This window comes from Protopterus annectens, chromosome 5.part0 (genome assembly GCF_019279795.1).
Source record: "Protopterus annectens isolate FY-2018-M chromosome 5.part0, PAN1.0, whole genome shotgun sequence".
Lineage (NCBI taxonomy): Eukaryota > Metazoa > Chordata > Ceratodontiformes > Protopteridae > Protopterus > Protopterus annectens.
This window is the reverse complement of record NC_056735.1, coordinates 1,845,107,333-1,845,127,976: the sequence shown is the minus strand read 5'-3', so window position 1 is coordinate 1,845,127,976 and position 20,644 is coordinate 1,845,107,333. Positions and strand designations below refer to the sequence as shown.

The following is a 20,644-nucleotide window of genomic DNA, read 5'->3' as shown; positions in this document are numbered from 1 at the left end:
GAGTCCACGTTTCCTCTTACAAAGTCTCTTCCAAGGAACCTCCTCAGTGGGAGACTCTGGAGAGGTATCTGAAGAGACAGGGGTACCCCACTGGGTATCCTGGTGCTTGAGGTCTCACTGTTCCAGTGGAGTGTCCTGGTCAGAAGTGGTATGCAGTGAATTTAGATGGGACTGAAGATCTGAAGGAAGAGATACTCTTAGTTGCAGTGGTAGTTACCGCCCTCTCCAAGGCCAAAAAGTTCTGACTGCTCCTGAGTGATAGAGGACTCCAGCCCCGACAAGACATACTTATGAAATGAAGCCTCTATCAACCCCGAAGACAACTCACTTTGGGTAGAAGCCAGAGCCAAGCTCAACTGTGCAGAAGCCCCAAGATGTATCAACTGCTCCGATAACCTGGGAGTCGAATGCTCTCAAGGACTGCGAGGGTCATGATGGCTCCAGAAGCTCTCCGGCTCCAAGAAAGCTGAAGAGCTCTGAGCAAAGGCCTGATCTGAATATGATGTTCTCAGATCCGACCTAAAGGGTTACACCAGGCGTACCAGATCCGAGGGCTCCAAAACTTGCTCTGAAGTCAGAGGAGGATCCGGGGGGTAGCAGACTTAAGAAGCCCTGGAACTGAGTGGGTTGAAGTCGTGGGTGACTTAGTTATACCCTGTGCCTACAGAATTTTCTGCACCAGATGCTCTGTGTCATCCTCAGTAAGGGTCCTGGTTGAACCAGAAGAGGAGCCAGACAGACATTTCAGCCTGGACAGAAAAGGTGATAGCAGTCTGGAAGGAACGGGATCAAATGTTGGAGCCTACCTACTTTGTGGGAGAATCGTAACTGGTTAAAAATAGGCTTTTCTTTGACTCCAGTACCAACAGATCTGGCCCATCCTTACTGGGTCGTTCTGGAGCTGACGATACTGGATCCAGTTTGGTAATAGCCAGTGTCGATGGCCCCGACAGGTCTTTTTCAGTATGTTTAGAAAATATGAGAAAAAGACAGTAATTTAAGCAATACAACCTGACAATCCAAGAGGTCAATGGAAAAACCATGTCTTCACAAAGAAGCAAACAAAATGTGAGGGAATAGGGACACATGCACTGTGGGTAAGAGGAGCTATCCAAGAGCTTCTTTGTTTGCCACAGCTTTATAACAACCAAGTCGGATCCGCTGATCAGATCCATTACCCATTTGTGAAAATGAGATGAAAAAATTGACAATATCAGATCACCAGGTTTATCTGCAACTAGCCTGACACAGTCTGGACTTGCTTTAAAAAAATTACCAGAGTCTATTAATGAGACTTGGCTACATGAAAAGTTTGGACCTCACTTGGCAGTATGCACTTTGCTGGGTCTCTTTTGAGTATGTCCTGGGTGATGGAGTGAATCGCAGATTTCTACTCATTTGCTGTCCACCCAGTTACTTTGTGATGTTTCCATCAATGTCCTCATAATCTTCACAGATTAGGATCAAGCAAAATGGTTTATCTTGGGTGATTTTAAGTCCTGGACTGGCAATGTGTCTGCTCAACGTGGCATAGAATTTCTCAGTATTATCAAGAGATCTGGCTTCACTCAAGTGTTTTTCCATGATACACATACAAGACGGCATGGGTATGGCTGCTTGCAGACCTCAAACATCCGGCAAAGGCTTTTGAAGAGTAGACACAGCTGACCAAAAATATGGATAACTAATTAGTTTAACATTTGCATACCTAAAAGGATCATAATCTCTCATGCATTCAACAGGCTTGTGGGCTACCACCTGTGAAACAAGTTCAAAAAGTGTTTTTTTTTTTTTAAAAACAGATATGGCAAAAAGACACAACATAAGTACAACAATTCTGTATCTTTACAAACAATAGTTTAGCACATGTGTGAATCATGTTATCAGCAGTGGGATTGAGTCATGTCACCTGCAGTTAGTGAGAAGGCTACACCTTGCAGCTGGAGCTCCTTAAAATAAGTCACATTGTGCTCATCTGTAGGCAGCTTGTTGCAATACGTGGCAAGCCTTTACCAATGGAAAGCACCGTTACTCAAGCATATATTTATTTATTTTATTTTACATTTGTTAACTGGGAAAGTCCGACTTGGAATGTAGAAAATTTTCAGCGGAGGCCAGGGGAGAAATGCTTAAGATGCATGTCTTTGAATGTGAGAGGAAACCGGAGCACCTCGGGGAAAACCACACAAACGCAGGGAGGACATGCAAACTCCGCACAGAATGCACTCCAGCCGAGAATCGAACTGGAGAACCTCTTGCTGTGAGGTAACAACGCTACCGCTGCACCACTGCGCTGTCCATATTGTATCCTGGGACCTCCACTGTGGGATAAATAAACGAGTGGCACCAAACTTGATGTCTTTGACATATTAACTAACTCTGCCTGGCAAACTAGCAGACTGATGCGACATCATTTCAGTGAGAGACAAATCATGGACAACTAAAATTCACTGAGAATACACTTTCCTGAAGCTCATGAATAAATGCTTACGTTAAACTTCTGCAGTATCTACAAGGGGTTGAAGAGTTCTAGCACTGTTCTCAACTAACTGAGGTGCACCAGAGTCAAAATGAAAAAGTAGGCTACCAATTAATTTTTCCCTTTGCATCATATGACATAACTAATTAATAAATTAGCAATGAGTAAATCTGAAGTGTATTGTCTACTTAACATTTCATCCATATTTCTGAAAAATAATATTCCCAAAATGTCAATCATATGTTTATAAAGGGGAACAAAGAGTTAGAAAGTCGAATTAAATTGTGCCATGTATCACCTAGCAGTTTGTCTCTTCTGTAAAATGTTTGGATCTGCTTAACCTAAGGTAAACGTTTTCTGAGAGGGCAGAATACAAAACTTATTATCCTGGGACAGACTTCAGCTGCTTTGTAAAGTTTACCTTCCTCATTGCTAATGTAAATACTAAGGTAATAACTTTGTCTTGTATGACTTTATTGCAGTACTTGTAAAACATTGAATTGATGCACTCACACTGTAAATTCATTCCAGACACTTTAATGTACCACAGTAAATCTGCCTACACATTTCTCTTTCTTACATGAGCCAGTAAACACAGTTTGCAACATTCTGGAGAAAAAGTCATTGTTTTCAATCTCAGTATCCAAAAGCATAAATAACTGTACTTATGACACAATCGTCTATGGCAAATCATTGTGTAGATTTGTCCATCATTTGGACAGACAGAAAACATTTACTTGAGATCTATACAGTGGGATTTCCTTTAGTCTGGAATGAAATACTTCAGGGGAAAACTAATAAGCGAAATCTGCTCCCATTTCTAAATGACAAAGAATATTCTCCTTTGACTTAAAAATATAATATAACACAAATGGCAGTTTTTGCAACTAAACAGATTAAAGCCAGATAACGCAGTTTTGGTTCTATAAGCATTTTGTTTTAAAGGCAGTAAAGAAACTAGAAGATAGCTTGTCATATTTTATCTGTGTAGAAAACAGTTCACATAAATACACACATGTACACACATATATGCACACTATCATGCAAAAGCAGGCAATAATGCAAGTGGGATTATGATTCTTGTGCTAAGAACTTAAGATGTATGGTCCCATCTCCGTTTTCCAGAAACCTCCCTCAATTAACACGTTTAAGCACATTCCCAGCAAACAACCACCATGGTTTGCCACTGCAAACAAATCAAAAGTACTGCAGTAGCAGGTCATCCACATCATTAAGAATACAAAATAAAACTTCCACACAGCTGCTCCTCAGTCAGCCTTAATGTCATTGGTCAGCACAGAGGATTCAGTCACAAAACTAAACTTTCATGAAATAAATTCTTTACATTTTACAGAAACCAGCAAAGCAGTTAACTATTCTAAGTCTCACTCACTTTGACTACCGTGCTCAGCTTGTCTTCTCTCACTTTCTAAGTAAACCACCAGCTGAACCCGAGTCAGCACCAAATGGGCAACATTGTCATAGTAACTGGTGCAAGTTTATAATGCCAAGACTCAGACTCATGGAAAAACATGCAGAAAAGCAGCTCTTTTGTAAGTGTTTTTCTTAAAGGGAAAACAAAATATTTTAATGCATTCTATACTTTAGAACACTTCCTACTCTGTTTAAAATCGAGAAACCAGTGACCAAACTGGAAAGTGCCAAATAAAATGGTACAAAAGAAGTATGGTTGCCATAGAAAAAATCTCTCTACTACACTTCAAACTCAGGCTTCCCCATATCCAACCACCCTATATTTAGCTAATCCATTATAGACATTTGAGAAATATCTCCAGTAGCAATGTGACAGCCTTTATAAATCAGTTCTTCTAGGAGATCAAGGTTTGTTTCTCCAGATTATCTAGTTACAACTATTACTGGAGCAGTGGACCTAGTCATATAACAGTGTCTAAATACTGTGACTCAAGCATTGTTTTAATCATGAGCTGTAACAGTTAAGCACACAAGGGCAAAGATGGGACTGCAGATAAACGAGACTGCACCTGCTTAAGGACAAACAGTCTAGATATCCATTATGCAGTGTGTCACTCAAAAATCTGATGTAAGAAGGTAATGCTCCTAATCAGGGAGAGAGATTTCTGTTGCTTTCCTGACTCCTTGGGCATGGGGGGTGGGGGTGGAGGGGGCAGACAGTTCCAAGGAATACTCAAGTAGAAGGCTGAGGAGCAGATCAAGGCCATGGATGATTATGGACAGCTATGATGGAAGCCCAAAAAATTAACTAAAAGAGATTTCTGCAGCTTCAAATCAACTACTGATATTTTTCAGGTAAATGATAGGCTACACACAGCTCCACTTGCCTGTTTAGAAAGCATTATCACTCTCAATTCATATGGAAGCTGTGTGACTTTTACTGGACAATGTTGCTAAAATGAAGTATTTTTTAATACCAGAAAGGAGATGCAGCACCTTGTGACATGTCAAAATGAGACAGTAGGAACGTCTGCTAGATTGCATGTTAACTAAAAGGAGGTCCCAGATGTTGCTTCAGCTGTATGACTGCTACGTATTAGAGGTTGGACACTTCATCTATCAAGCTACTTAAATCTTGGCATTTCTTGGTTCATTGATTTTTCAGGCTGCGCTGTCATTTCTGAGCATGGAATATCTTCATTTGTTCTTAAAAGCGGCATGTGTTATCTACACCACATGAAACCACCTCTTAATACAAACAATCTAGAAAACGTCTGCCCTATTTTTCACTAACCATTTATTCGTAAGGTTCATGAGTGGGTGTTTTACATACAACTGTAGTCATACCTTACATCTTATCACCTCAGGGATCCATGTTAGTGTGGATTTAGATCAATACACCGCAATAAGACTAACCTATTAAAGGTAGTTAATGACCACTTAACCGATGGAGATCAAGAGTTACATTCTGTCTCAGTCCTCTGTGATCTCTCAGCAACATCTGACAAAATGAAATACAGAATCTTTAATGACTGTCTGTGCATCCACTGTGGTCTTTCTTCCAGAGTTCATGTACTTTACTTCTTACCTCTTGGGCCATACTGAACAGGTTGTCTCTGGAGTAAATTCACCTAGAAGTTACTCACTAACATGCATGATGCAGCAGAGCTCAACTGTTGATCCTTCAGAGTACATTTCACAACTGATATGCTCCCAGTCACCAGTATATCCAAAGATATAAGAAGATGCATGTAATACTTCTGTTATGCTTAAAATATTCAATGTTACTTCCTTTCTCAGAAGCATGTGTCTGACTTTAACATCCTTGAAGACTGTTATGATGCCAGTCCTTCAATAGATGAATTTCATTCATTTAAAACTTAACCCAACAAAGAATGAAGTGATGCGTCTGCATATCAGTGTACACCCCCTCTACTTCCATTCTCTTCTCTGCTCATTTTCTATGGGGATAGCAGTATAGAGCAGGTGATCTGTGTGATGAATCCAGAAGTGTTAAATAATGATATGGTGACACTTAAGGGCCAAAGTGCTGGCTGTCATCAAGTTGTTCTATGACCACCAAAGAAATATGTCCCAGATTAATCACCTTATACAATTGTTGGACTTGTAACAGTGATGCACGCTCATGTGTCATCCCATCATGATTACTGCAATGTAAATTACCCTAGGCTTTGAGACAGTGATCTGACTCAACTGCAGCAGATACAAAATTCCACAGCCATCATGCTGAATGATACTACCCCATGATCCAGTCATATTATTCCCGAGGTATGGGATTTGCACTAACTTTCTGTCACTGAAAGGCTAATCTTAAAGATCTCCATTTTAACTTTCATGCCTAACAAAACCAGGTTCTGTTCATCTGAAAGAGCATCTGCTGCCCTAAATCTGAAACAGACTGCTTAAATAGTCAGGTGAGTGGCTGCTAGCTGTTGACTAGACATATTTAGAGACCTCATGTAAGCATTTATTTACTCATGTGAGACCAGTTTTTGGAATCCCCTAACTTCCTCAATACTGGCTAGTGATAATGATGTCATATTCCATAAGTCCACTTGAAACCAACTGCATTGGAGAATACATTCAAATTCTTGATAAATCTGATTTTAATCATTTTAGTTTTATCAACGATGTACTGTATTAAGCAAATATAAAAGCTTTATGTGGTTTTGTCATGTTTTTATGCATGGTAATTAGGATTATAACACCTAAAAATATAAGAATGAAAGTAATCATAGACAGGTGAAGAAAACATGAGGATAATGCATAACTTAAAGTCAGTCTTCCCTTTTTTAACAATGCAGCAAAACTGCTCAAGGAAGTTGCCTTCAAGCTAAACTAGGAGGGGCTGATGAGTTAGAGACAGTGAAAGTAACTGTTAGGTCATACATGGAATGGATGGGCATGCTGAAGAAGCTAAAACATTAGAAACAAAGATAGGCTTGAAGATGATGCTATACAATGCACAAAGTTTGGGAAAGGACACAGGGGAGTTGCAAACAGTTAAGAGGTGCGGAAAGCAGATGTAGGTTCTAACTGTAGGTCTAATATGGAAAGATCCTTTAAAGGCCTTTTAAAGTCTGGCCTTACAATAGGGTGCCCCCTTTTCTTCCACATGACATGAAAATTGGCAAGCCAATGCTAATTTAAAGTGGGCAGCAGGAGAAGCTCCTTGGTGGAACAATTGTTAAAAAAAGATCTTGTTTAATCTTGTTTGAGCTATAAACAATAAGCAAATTTGTATTTGCCCAGAACAAAAATGCTCTCCATTTACTAGTGTAGGTCTTTGTAGTGGGGATGCAGCGAGAAGCGGCTCAGTATGGTTGGAACTGCAGGTGGAAAGAAGATCAGACCTGGCTAAGGGGGAAGGCGGCAGCCAAGCTGCTAGATGGAGAGACAAGAGGGGTGGCGGACATATTCTGTCCTAGAGAGGGAAGGAAGACAAAGGATTTTTGATACTAAAACCTGTGCAGCTAGAAACAACATTGATGTGTGCAGATTGTACTCTAAATTGGTCCATAGCTTGGGAGACTGTATCCTAGAAAGATACCCCCCCCCCCTATCAGAGCGTCCGTGGTCACCCGGTCACCCGCGTGGAGTAGCACAAATGGTGCAAATGGTCTTAAATGGTCTCTGGAAAGCACCAGGTGTCTGAAATTTGCATGTGTTTGTGATTTTGATTTAGTGTGTGGCCAGGAGGTAGCTGTTGGAGCGACCATTGTGCAAACTTGGTAGCCATTTGCATTGCTCTCATGTGCAGTCTTTCCCAATGGTATGGCAAAAACCTTTAGTTTTGCTTTGGATGACATTTTTGAAGAGATGAGAGAAGAGAGTGAGGCTATCGCTCTGGAGGAGATGCTTATTCTGGAAGTCTTATAATGAAATGATCTATGAATGAGTCTAGCTGTGATATATGTAGGCTGTGGTAGTCCGATTTTCTTTTTTTCGAGGTGACGAAATTCCGACAAAAACACAAAGCTGTAGTGTGTAATCCTGGCCTGTGTAACTCCTAGATCAGTTGGCGCTGGGTGGTGGCAGAAAGAGGCCAGTCAGTCCAGATACGAAACACTAGGGAATCCCAGGCGTCTCAGGTGAGGCGCCACCCACTGCATGCATTTGGTGAAAACCTGGGGGGGGGAGGAGGTGTACCAAAGGGGCAGGGCTGAAACTGAAAGTGGCTGGCTCGATATTGAGGTTGCTCTTAGGTCAGCCTCCAGTCCCCTGCTGTCTTCTTTGGAAAAAAAAACCTTGAGTAAAGTTCATCTCCTCTTGTTGGCGCTGGGACGGCTGGATGACTTTTTTTTTTAGCAGCTTTGAAATTTCTATAGCAGATGTTAGTATATGATAATACCATGGTAAAGAACATTTAGGAATAAAACAGTGGGTAAAGCTGAATGGGGGCACACCAGTATATCCAAATATATAACATAATGCACTAGACAGCATGGATAGGGATTACAGTTTATCTAACAGTATAGAGATTTATGTCACTGTACTGTTAACTGGTTCTTCACCTTCTATTACTACAGAGTTTGATTCCCTCAGCCTGCATCTATGTCCTATGCAATTTTGAACATGTCACTTAACCTGGCACTGCTTAGAAGCTGTGGCTAAAATTGGTCTGTATGGGTCGGTTCACTACCCCAGTTAACAAACAAATTTACTTTTAAAGATAATAGGAGTTAATTAATTGATGGAGAAAAAGTGGGAAAGTTAATGGACTGAAAAAAATAAAGGCCTGTAAATGTTATCTTATAAGAAGATTTGTGGATAAACAGAATAAGAAACTGAAGAGGGAATAGTAAACATAATGGTTTATTTAAATCACCAAGAAAAAGAATGTTCGATATGTTCATTAAGGGTATACAGGTAGAAGGCAATAACAAAATTACAGGATTTTATAAAGCAAGCAAGCAAGGATGGAGGAGGAGGAAGGTGTATGTAAAAGCCTTTTTATGTAACATTGTATAAGAGACTGGTTTACTAGTAAGGCTATGATTATCAAAAGGGAAATAAGCTATGGTTTGATATTGCTATTAAGTTAAATCATAAGAACATTAGAAAACTGACTAAAGAGAAGTTAAAAAAAAAAGCTAGTTGTGGATATAGGCGTAAATGAACTCTTAAGACACCACTATTAAAGGCAAATAAAAAAGGAAGGAAAATAAATACTCAGTAGAAGGAATAAGAAAAAAGAGAAAAAAAGATATTCTCTTGAAAAAAGGAGTCAGGAGAGTATTGAAGGAGAAGGAGATGGCCTGTACAGAGAAAAGGCTTAAAGAGAAATTAAAGTTATTTACTTGCCATAACTATGCATCTGTGCTGCCCACTGTCATTCTTCTTCAATGTTTGGGTATTGGAACCAACGTTGGAGCCGACTTGGCCACATACACTAGACTTTTAAATCCAACTCACAAGCTCCTGCCTCTACCCATAATGGCCCAGTCAGCTAGCAATACATTGGATTGAGTTTGCTGCCTTATAGAGCATAAGATAGTGCAAGAAGGAGGAAAGAACAACAGAGCTGAGGATCAAACCTGAAACAAAAGAACAGCAGAGCTGGGGCTCAAACCTGAAACAAAAGGTTACACAATATCCACAATGTTACTCCAGAAAATGAAAGGAAGGGGAATTGAGGGTGGGGAGTACAGGAAGGATGAAAATGGCAACACAGATGCATATTTACGGTGAGTACACAAGTTTAATATCTGATGTTGTCCTTTTCATTCGTTCCTCAACATTAAATTTAGAGTTCTCAACTACATGAATCTTGGGTGGTCCTCATGGAAGGATATTCCAGATAAATGCAGAACCAAACGCAGCTCTGTTTCTGGAGGTCAAACCTAGTTTGTAATGACCAATACAGGTATGAACATTAGACCATGTAGCTGCTGCACAAATGTCACTAAAGAAAGTTCTAGACCAAAAGGTGGAAGAGGTTGCCATGGATCTAGTAGAATGTGCTTTAGAAGGCTTTGACAGGGAGAGGCCTTGCTGGGTATAAACAAATGAAATGCAATCAGTAATCCATTTGACCAGGCTAAGTTTAGAAACAGGTCATCCCAATCTGTTCAGTGAGAAAGAAACAAAACGGCTATTCTAATTTCCTGAAATCTTTTGTTCTATGGGGAAAAAGGTAGTTCTCTATGTACATCTAAAAGATGTAGCATGTACTCTCCCTTATTAGAAAAATTACGGAAGAAGACAGGCAAATTAATTGTTCGATTGATATTCAATTCAGATGCAACCTTTGGTGAGAAGGACAGATTTGTTTGTAATGTGACTCTGTCTTTGTGAAATCTAATGCAAGAGGATTTGGAAGATAAAGTCTGGATTTCAGAAATTCACCTCACAGATGTAATAGCTACTAGGAATGCTGTTTTCCAAGACAAAAAATTTAAATCAGTCTTAGCTGATGGTTCAAAGGGTTGCTGGGTCAACTCTTGGAGTACTACTGTTAAATCTCAAAGAGGTGAAATGTCTTTCTGTGAAGGTCTAAGTAAGAAGATGCATTTTAGAAAAGCCTTGCATAATTTAGTAAAAGCTAAAGAGGAAACATTTTCTCTTGAGTGGAAATTAGATACAGCTGCTAACTGTACACTGTACAAAAACTATCACCTTAATTTTAGGTTGGGTAATGCCTGTGGGTGCAGCTGTCCACTTGGGGCATTGTTCATATCTGAAGGGTTAAACTTAATTTTTTGAAAATGTACATAATTTTGTATGTTTGCTCTAAGTTAACACAGGATGGGGGTGTTCTGAAAATGTATTTAATTTTTTGTTTATATGACATTGGTCCAAACTGGATTTTAAAGAAACTGTATAAAATGGGAGAAGAAACAATTGTAAAAAGATCAGACTGCCAAAGATTAGTGTGTCCACATAAGACAATAGTTGGAAATACACATTCAAAAAACTGTCATGTTTATTATGTGGAACAATAGTTTTTTATCATAATGGCTATACTCTACATATTTTGTAGGAATGTAAATGGCCTTACAGGTATAGACAAAAAGGAAAGAATAATGAATTATATTAAAAAATGCATAGGGCAAACAGTAATGCTGCAGGAGACACATTTGGAAAGAAATGACCATGTGAATTTGATAAAGAAAGGATTTCCAGATGAAAATTCAGCAGAATATCAGGTACAAAGGAAAGCAGGAGTAATACTTATTCCTGTAGGGGCGGCTATTGTGAAAGAAGAGAAAAGATAATGTTAGACTTGCGGTAGCAAGAATCTATTGGCAAGGAAGGAGGATTATGCTGGCATGCATTTATATTCCATCAAAAACTTCTATCAAGGAGCATGAGAAATTTTTAAGAGAAATAATCATCTTTCAACGGGGAATATTACTTATAGGTGGGGACTGGGGCTAGGATTTACAATACTGTGGATGTATCAGTAGAACCTAGAAGGGGAGAGGGTAGATTTATGAAGGTATTTATGAAAATATTTGGTAGGGGAAAATGTGAATTCAGTAGTAGGAATTTGGACAGAATTTACATATTGTTATCCAAGGTACAATAACAGGGCTAGACCAGAAAGAAATATTTCACAGGAAAATGTGCATTTAATTGAAAGCTTCAACACACATCCAATATCTATTCCTGATCATGCACTGATGAAAGATAAGATATAAATGCAGGATAATAAAGTAAAAATGAGACACTAGTGCTTCCCACCTACCTGTTATAAAGAGAAAATTTTAAGGAATGGGTAGTAGAAATTATATTAGAGTTATTAGAGAAGACAGAAACTTCTTCAGTGGTGATAACTAGTGAGTGGAATAAAATGAAAATGAAGTTTAAAAATAGGGGAGAAATAAAAAAGAAATATATGGTTAAGTAATAATAGGAATTATTTAGAGAGGCTGACATGGTTAAGTACTGCAGAATAAGGAGAATTTCAGAGAACAAGATGAGGTGCAAATGCACAGTGCCTAAAGAGAACATAAGGAATTTTTTGTGCAATATGCATGAGTTTAGAAAGATTGCTCCTAAGCAACTATTTAACAACTCCAGAGCACAAAAACTTTTAGCGCAACTTACGGAAAAGAAAGTAGAAAGGTTTGATGCTAAACTCAGGGAGCCTGTAACAAGAAAATAACCAGAGATTTTGTAGAGGTATTAGAGATACCTGGAATGTTATGCAAATTTGTATAAAGCACAGAAATGTGAAAATCAAGAAAGAGTACAAACGGAAATATTTATGAAAGGTCTAATTATGCCAAGGTAAGAGGTAGATGAGGCTCAACTACAAATTATGATAGGAGGAGATGAGATAAAAATGGTGATGTATAATCAATCTGCAGGAAAGCCTCCATGAACAGATGATATTCCTGTGGAAGTCTGGAAGTTAGAAGGGAAGAAAGTGATAAAGATTTGGACAATTATGTTTGACAGTATTTTAAAAGAAGGGGAAGCACCAACATCTTGGAAGAAAGCTCGGGTGACTGTATTACCCAAAGCTGGTAAAGACCCATTTGATCCATCTTCATATAAACCCATTTCAATTTTAAACCATGATTACAACATGTGTATGTCTATACTAATTAAAAGAATGGCAAAAAAGGATTGTCAAAATTGATAGATATGGATCAATGTGGTTTTGTGAAGGGGAGACAAACATTAAACAACATTAATGGAACGATAATGATCCAGAGGGAAGCAGAATATAAGACAACACTGCTGTTGTTGGTGGGTCCTGATACAGGGAAAGCAATTGACACAGTAAGCTGGGATTTTATGAGCAGGGCAATGGAAGCATTTGCATTCCCTGATACAATAATACGGTTAATTAGGAGGATATATAAAGGATCGGAGGTAAGAAATAAAGTGAGAGGTTTCCTGTCTGATAAGTTGTGTTTGAACAGAGTTATTAGGCAGGGATGTCCACTTTCCCCTTTGTTATCTCCTTTATATTTAGAGCCATTGGTGAAGAAAATATGGGACTCAGAAATTCAAGGATATCATTGGTATGGTAATCAGAAAAAGTTGGTTGTATTTGTAGATGATATTATTTTGCATCTGATAAATCCACAAAAGGACATCTCAGTATTGTAGAACATTTTGGGACAATTTTACATATTTTCAGGATATAAAATTAATGAAGATAAAACAAAGACTATAGCTGAAAATGATTACCCACACAAAATTTGGTTCAGCAATACTCATTAATGGGTACACAATCAGATAAAGTGTTTAAGAGTATGGATTAAAAAAGCTTCTGTTATGGCAGCTAATAATATATAGGAAGAGACTAAACAAAGGATAATTCAAAAACTGAAAGCTTGTGTTTATGGATATGAACAGCGAGATACAAGCAGTGAAAATGTTTTTAGTCCCTATGGTTTTACATATGGGTCAAGTATATTTTTATCAACCAGAGGAGAAGCTGTAAACGATCATTAATAAAGTGTTGAAGGAATTTATTTGGGACAGGAAGATGGCAAGAGTTTAGTAGGATAAGTTGCTGCTTCCACTACAACACGGTGGTTTAAGATTACCTGATTTGAATGGATATTTTAGAACTACACAGTTACGGTTTATATACATAACAAAAGCAGAAGATTATAATTCAGAGTGGAAAGGAATGACGAAAAAGCAGGGTGGAGCTCAAGAAACCCAGAAAGATTGGAATTTTGGATGCAAATCCTTAAGGAAACAACCTACAAAGTATTATATTTGTAAAGTAGCAGAGAGTACTCCAAGACCTAAGCCAACACGAGAATGGACAAAGGAAATTTTTCCAATAAAGATAACGTCAAGTAGAGGCACAGGAAATAGGCCACATGGCGCTGGAATTTACTGGAGAAGAATGGCAAAGGAGCAGAGGCATTTGGGAGCAAATAACTAGACAGGGAAAGGTAAAGGAGTGGGATGTGGCCAAGAAGACTGTTGGACTACAAGCTAGAGACTCCCTTCCCTACCAGGGATTGATATCAGGTTATAGCCAAAGAGAAAGGGATAAAGGAATCCTAAGTGAAAAACCTGTTCTAGTAGATTTTTTAGCTGAATCTAGAACAGAAGCTGCTTTTAAAAAAAGGATAATTTGCAGAGCATATAAAATATTGCATGATAACTATTAAAATCAGAGTAGGTTAGAAAAGATTGGGGAGAGAGACTGGAAAAGCAATTTATAAAGGAACAATGGAAAACATACGTATGGCTCCAAAGTATGCAACAAAGTCAAAAAGGTTTAGGATTTTTGCTTGGAAGCATTTGCATACATGTTTTTATACCCGAAGCAGACTTCAAAGAATATTCCATCGGGCAGTGAGCAAGTATTGGAGGTGTGATGGGGAAGAAAGATACAACTGAGAATATATGTTTTGGGAGTGTAGTGAGCTGGGAGATTTTAAAAATTCCATAGTGAGTACTCTGTGAGAAATATTGGATGAGCAAAAGTATGTAACTAAGGAAATTATTCTTTTGAGATTGGAAACAGGACCTGAAATGTCTACAGATAGTGAAGCCTTGTCAGGTTTAATTCTGTTCACTGCCAAAAAAGCAATTACTAGAAGATGGAAATCAATGTCTAAACCAACAGTGTTTGAAGTACTGTATATTACATAACATATAAAAGAACTGGAAGAGGTATCTTCAGAAAAGGGAAGGAGCAAATTACATACAAAAAATTGAAATTATGGTAGCAATACATGCAGAATAATGTTTAGGAGGAGGAGTGAAGTTTAAATGAGGGCAGGAATTGAGCAATGTATGTAATATGTTGAACTAATGATAGTTATAAAGTAATAAAAGATATGTAATGTATAATGCATATTAATGGAAAAAAATGTTAATTTTCTTTTCTGTTGATGTATTTTTTTCACTTCTTAAACGAGAGTTTAATAAAGGTGTTTAAAAAATGAACTGTGAGGAAGTACCATTGGGGTACAGACTATTGTATTTAAAAGGACTTGGAAAGGATGGAGAACTGGTCCAATAGCTGGCAGCTGATGTTTGAATGGGGTAAATATAGGGTGAAGCACCTGAGTTAGTAGAATCAATGTGCAGACTATTTACTGGGTGCAGTAAAAGATTATCAGCAGTAATGTTAAAGTAATGGTGAGGGGAAAGCTCAAGATGGTGGAATTCAAGCACTGACATGTGATGTGATATGCACTACTGCAAAAGCCTTGTTCTGCAGTGCAGACTAAGCTTGTGAATTGCAAATACCACAAAACACCACTATTTGCATGAAAAAAAAATTCTACAAAAATAAACACTGTTGTCAAAGAAATTAATTTCTGCTAGTCCCTTATTAGTTTTGGTTAAAAGCAAGTTGCCCATTTTATCTGTTTAATTCTCTCGATTTACAAACATTATTTGAGTACAGTCCTAATTTCAGGAGGAAACGCTGGTAATGTGCTGCTCTACGTTACAAAGAACATCCCAAAACTTTTACAACCGATTCCCTGACTCTAATCTCCTGTCTCCTGAGTACAAACTAGGTAATTTTCACTGTAGCTAACAACTCCACAAAAAAAGAAGTTATGTACCTACCATAACGTTCCATGTTTGCTGTCCATCTCGTCTTCCTTCTTGCTGGTTGGGTCCGGAGCTGACTTGGACGATTTACTATAGCTCGAGAGCTTTTACTGGCTTGATGTTAACCCCTATCTCAACATGCCTAGCAGTAGCTACACAGATCTCGTTTGTAATATTCCACACTAGACATACATAGTAAAAAACAATTTTTTTACTACGCTCCTAAGCATTTAAGATAGGAAGGAAAGAGGAACAAAACAAGGCATGGTTAACTAACCTGGTATGTCAGCAGGAAACTCAGCCAGTGTAACCAATAAAGGAACTCCTCCTGAACCTCCAGGAAAGGTGAAGAAGGGGGGGACGTAAGAAGAAAGCCAAGATGAAGGACAACAAACATGGAAACATTATGGTAGGTACATAACTTCTTTATGTTATGTTGTCCCATCTCGCCTTCATTCTTGCTGGTTGGGACCATGTCCCCAGCACCTGGTTCTTGGGTGGCTCACTGGAACAAACTCTTCAGGACTGTGGAACCAAAGGATGCCCTATTCTGGGAGACTGCATCTACTTTGTAATGAGTGATAAAGGTATGAGGATTTGCCCATGTTGCTGCTGCACAGACAATCTAAAGGCAATTTAGCTTGGAAGGCAACAGAGGTGGCTAAGACCCTGGTTGAATGTCCTCTGGGCCTTCCTGGGAGTGTCTTTTTATGCAAATCATATGAATAACTGATAGTGTCTGACAACCATTTTGATAAGGTCACTTTTGAAACTGGAGAACTTTGTTTATTGTCAGCAACAACAGATACAAACAAGCAGTCTGATTTTCTAATGTCTTTGGTCCTGTGTAAATAAAAATGTAACTGTCTATAAACATCCAATTGGTGGAGTCTGTACTCTGCCATGTTGCAGTAATTGGGGAAGAATACAGGAAGCTCAATGGACTGATTTAAGTTATACTCCGAACATACCTTTGACAAGAAGGAAGGATTGGTCCTAAGAGAGACTCTTATAATTGTGAAAAATGAGATACGGCGGGCGAATAGACAAAGCATGTAATTCAGAAACCTGTCTAGTTTAGGTTATAGCAACCAAGAAGAGGGTTTTCCAAGACAGAAATTTCAGGGGACAAGACGCTGCTGGTTCAAAAGGTGGCAGAACCATAGAAGCTAAAGCCAAGTTTAGGTCCGGGAGGGGGGGGGGGTTCTCTTACTGGGGCCGTAAAAGAGTTGTAACTCATAAGAATGCTCTACACAACTTATGGGACATGATTTTAGAACCTAAGTCTCCTACATGAAAACTGGAGATGGCAGCTAGTTGGACCCTAATAATAGCTGCCCCTCTTTCGAAGGTTTCGGCCAGAAAGTCAAGAATCTTGTGAAAAGGAGCAGTGAAGGGATCAATGTCATTACTCTTCGCCAATAAGAGAACCTTTTCCATTTGCTAGTGTAAATCCTCCTGGTAGTGGGCTTGTGAGAGGACACTAGGATGTGTTGTACAGCTGGGGAATTGTTTAGGAGCCTGGCTAAGACTGGAACTGGAGGAACCAAGCAGTCAGCCTGAGAGTTTGCAGGGAAGGATGAAGCCCGCCCAACTGATGCATCAGGAGGTCCAGAACTGGGTCCAGTATCCAAGGCTCCAGTTGAAGATGATGGTGAAGAAACGGGAACCATATCTGACAAGGCCAGTAAGGAGCAATGAGGATGAGTTTGCAACCCAGTGACTTTGCTTTCTGAATAACCTTTAGAATTAGAGTGAAAGGTGGAAAGGCATAGAATACCTTTGGCAAGCCAGTCATGAACAAGTGCGTCCCTAGGTGACTGTCCCAGAGGGGGGACTAGGGCGAAGTAGCTGCTGCATTTGTTGCTGAGGGGAGTGGCAAAAAGATCGCAGCATGGCTGTCCCCATTTGTGAAAAATCAAGTCCACAACTTCTTGTTTCAGGACCACTTGTGAGGCATGAGGATAGCCCTGCTGAGCCTGTCCGCTGTCACAATAGATTTTCCGAGAATGTGTGCCGCAATCAGAAAATGTTCCATTGCCATACTCAAAGCACCTCCCAACACAAGGAGTAAGCTCTGGTTCTGTCCTGCTCGTGTACCATACCACTGACATATTGTCTGTCTGAACTGCAATGGTCTCAATAGGTAGAGAGTCTTGAAGTGCTTGCAACACCAGAAGCACCGCTCATATCTCTAGAACACTGATGTGCAAAAGGTACTCATGAGGTTGCCACATTCCCTGGACAGTCTGTCCCAGACAATGCCCCCCACCCTATCTAGGAGGCATCTGTGGTCACTGTGGCTACAGGATGGGGGTCTAGAAAGGGTCTGCCCAGAGTCCCTGGGGGGAGACAAGCCACCATACTAAGTCCTTTTTGCAAGTTTCCGTGATCAAGATCATGTGTGACATTGGTAAATCCTGGAAAGACCACTGAGCGAAAAGAAGCCACTGCAGAATCCGCATGAGGAAGCGTGCCAAAGGAACTAGTGTAATTGCAGCAGCCATTGAGCCCAAGACTTGTAAAACTTCTCTTGCCTGAACTCTTGTCTTTTTTATGAGAAACAAAACTTGATGACGAATGGCTGACATCCTGTCTTGAGGCAGTTTTACTATCATGCATCTTGTATCGAAGTCTGCCCCTATAAAGGTAATAGACTGACAAGGCAACAAGGCAGACTTTTTGTAGTTTATGGTCACGGTGGTGCAGCGGTTAGCATTGTCGCCTCACAGCAAGAGGTTCACTGGTTCGATCCTTGGCTGGGGTACCTTCTGTGTGGAGTCTGCATGTCCTCCCTGTGGTCACGTGGGTTTCATCCGGGTGTTCCGGTTTCCTCCCACATCCTAAAGACATGCTGTAGGTGGATTGGACACTCTAAATTGGCCCTAGGTGCGAGTGCCTGTGTGTGTGTGCCTTCTGTGGAAGGTTGGGCGCCGGGCTGGCAACTCGACACCGTAAAGCTCCACTGCCAATTATGAGCGGACAGGGTGATCTGCTGTGGTGACCCCTAACCAGGAAAAGCCAAAAGAAAGAAGAAGATGATGCCTAACTGGGAACAAATTTGTATTGTGTAGTCCCGTGCTTTGATCAGTTGATGCTTGGTGGTAGCAGTGAGGAGCCAGTCTAAATATGGAAATACCTGGAATCCTAGATGCCTCAGGTGAGCCGTGACCACTGCCATACACATGGTAAACACCCTGGGGGTTGTGGTGAGACCAAAGGGGAGAGCTCTGAACTGATCATAACTGACTCCTAGCCGTAAGTCTACAAATCTCCTGGATTGCCTGTCCATTTTTATTGGCCCTCTTCAAAAGGAACCTTGACGATTGGATGGGAGAAAGGAAATTCACACCAGAGATCACGTCAGTCGCCCTGCTAGACAGGGGTCCAGGGAAGTAAATATTGTAGGAAGAAATAGCCAGGGAATTATGGCTAGGCTTGTATAGGCCCTAGGGCCGATAGCCTAGTACCAACCTATGAACCTATGTGGTAGAACACGTCCTGGAGATCTATGGAGCACATCCAATTTTCCTGACTCAAGAAGGGAAGAATGGACTGCCGTGTTACCATTGGGAACTTTGTCTTTTTGACCGACTGGTTTAGCTTGCTGAGATCCAAAATGGGTCTCCAGTCCCCTGTCTTTTATGGAACTAAAAGGAACCTTGAGTAAGTTCCGGATCCGATTTGGTCTGTGGGGACTTCTTGATGGCTCTTTTTTCTAGCAATCTTTGAACCTCTAGGATAGCGTGATCCCGAAGACTGGGTGGAACATCTGGGATAGAACATTTTTCTTTTGAGGGGAGGTAACTGCGAAAAAGGAATTTTGTAACCCCTGGATATTATCGACAGTACCCATGTTTCTCTTGTGATAGTTTGCCAGGCTGCTGGGTACAGTGATAGTCTACCCCAGACTGCCTCCAGAGGTGGACAGTTGTGCCTCCCTTCAGAAGTGCTGGAAGGGCCTACCAAAGAACGTATCACTGTCTCCCTGCTGTTGCGGACCCCCTCTGCCATGAGGGCAGCGTCTTCCATTGTTGTTTCCCCCTCTGCCCTTGGTGGAAAAATCTCCATGTGTGTAAGGTGAAGCTTCCCTGGGATTTTCAGAACCACATCTTTCCACTCTTCTGACCCTTTAGAATAGAGTCTAGATGGAGTGGAAAAACGGATTCCTATGGCACAGAGAGTCTTGCCATCTTGTTCACACCTGGTGAGAGTCTCTTTTACCTGAGGCCCGAACATGGATGAGCCATCGAAGGGTGTGTTGGTAAATGACTTAAAAGGTTCCACAAACTGATGAAGGTGCATCAAGGAGTGTCTCCGCAAAGCTACTCCAGTACCTACTGCCCTACTCGCTCCATCTGTCGCATAAGAAATGAGCCTCATGGAGGAGTTAACCACGAAGGTCAAGGTCGCAAGCTGGGAAGCTGCCCTGTTTACAACTCCCTCAGCTGTACTATCTTGCAGGGCATCTCTCCTAGCTCCTTCAGGAGATCCCTCTGAAGTTGTGTGAAGTGAGAAAAGTAATTCAGAGACCTGAGAGTATAGGTCGCTGAGAAAACATACGATTCCCATACCTGTTCATCGTATGAGACTCCTTGTTTGGCGGATGGACAGATGAAGCTTCCGCAAGTTCCTTCTAAGTGGCTGCTGCCACCACCATGGCATCAACAGGTACCCCTCTGGAAAGGAAAGACTTATCCTTGGGAGCAGCAATAAATTTATTCGGTCTCCTCGGAACTGGTTCCATGGTCTCTTGAGCGCTCCACGCCTTTCGACTCACTACAGACAAAAGTGGGTCAAAAGGCGGAGACACCCAAGTATTTGAAAATTAATACTGCAAAAATACTAAATGGCACAGTGATGAATTGTTAGGAATATAAAGACAACATTTTTTTTTAGCAAGAGCAAGCTTTATAATAGGCATAGTCCTTTTCTGCTGTAGAAATTGTAATCATAAAATTTGTTACAGAAAAGAGACTGCATAGATTTTAAGGCTCAGTACTGTAACTACAAAGTCAGTGTATCAGGAGAATCCCTACTGTGTACTACAATGATGTAATATGACCTATAACTTTTTGGGTGGGGGAGGATGTATAATATAGCTGTATGCACCTCAGTGACATGGCATGACCAAAACCTTTTATGGTGGTCTGCAATATGATTTGGGTGTTTATAACTTAGAAGTTTCTGGATACATTCCTGATATTATGAGCAAAA

At 40.3% G+C, this 20,644-nt stretch overlaps 1 protein-coding gene across 2 annotated transcripts in view; it reads right to left on the bottom strand.

Moving 5' to 3' along the window:
• Positions 1-20,644, bottom strand: part of NEK3 (NIMA related kinase 3) — a 1,322,970-nt gene that overhangs the window by 1,048,437 nt on the left and 253,889 nt on the right. The gene's annotated exons all lie outside the window — the stretch shown is intronic.